The sequence below is a fragment of the Octopus bimaculoides genome, chromosome 28 (genome assembly GCF_001194135.2).
Source record: "Octopus bimaculoides isolate UCB-OBI-ISO-001 chromosome 28, ASM119413v2, whole genome shotgun sequence".
Classification (NCBI taxonomy): domain Eukaryota; kingdom Metazoa; phylum Mollusca; class Cephalopoda; order Octopoda; family Octopodidae; genus Octopus; species Octopus bimaculoides.
In genome coordinates this window covers 12484797-12485883 of record NC_069008.1, presented here as the reverse complement: position 1 = coordinate 12485883, position 1087 = coordinate 12484797, and positions in this window count along the sequence as shown.

Genomic DNA, 1087 nt, shown 5'->3' with positions numbered 1-1087 from the left:
GAGAAAGTTTGATGAGCATCAAATTCCACCAGTATCATTATGATTTAATATACAAAGTTATCCTCTTGTCCACCTCTCATTCACTGCATGATAAAAACTCTAATGGTTAGTATTTATATAAAATAATGCCAAATCTGTGAATCCTACGCTTTATTGATTGGATCAATACAAGATTTGATTAGATGTTCTACATGTAAGACTGACAGAAGGAGAATTTAAGAGAGAGAAATGATGCAAAAAGTAAAGATTATAGGCCACACAGTCAAGAGAATAAATGATTGAGAAGACAGAGAGATTGAGAAATAGGAGAGAGAGGCAAGACAGACAAACTGAAGGATAAACTGAGAAACAGAGAGAGAGAGAGGAGGAGTAAAGCTGTGAGAGCAGAACAGGTCTCTCATTTTAGAGGAGCTTCATGACTATTCTGAAGTGTGAAGAGGTAGGAAGGATCATGAAGAATCTCATGGATTTCATAGAAAGAGATGAAAATGGTGGTGATGAAGTAGGCCTTCAAAGTACAAGAATGAATAGGTTAGGGGGAAGAAAAGTGTAGGAGGGGTGAGGGATAGTGAAAGGGTGAACAGATGGAAAGTAGGCAACCTGTAATGATATAATCTGTAAGGTCACAGAGAGGGAGGGGTGGAATAGGAAGTGACTGAGAATTCAAAACAGTAGAATGATAATACAGTAGACAGGAGAATGACAATAAAAGTGACATGATGCTGGATAATTTGCAGGAACAGGTGTAGGGGAGGCATGATGAAAGACATACAAACATAGTGAATAAATGATTTTTATTAGAAATATTACAGCAGTAAGTGACACACTTATGTCGACATAGTAGTAGTTATATGTAAAATAGCATTATATTTTCTTTCTTTTGTGAATACATTGATGATTATATAAGTTTATCATAGAATGAACATTGACAAAAATTGTATCTTGGTTTTACAGCACATGTATGGCATGCCTTGCCTATGTAATGTAATAGGTGATTAAACGGCTGGCATAAGGAAAAGCATTTAGCTTTAAAAGATTATTTCAAAATGGGGAAACAAAATGCGATTATTTATTAGGTAAAGTTGAG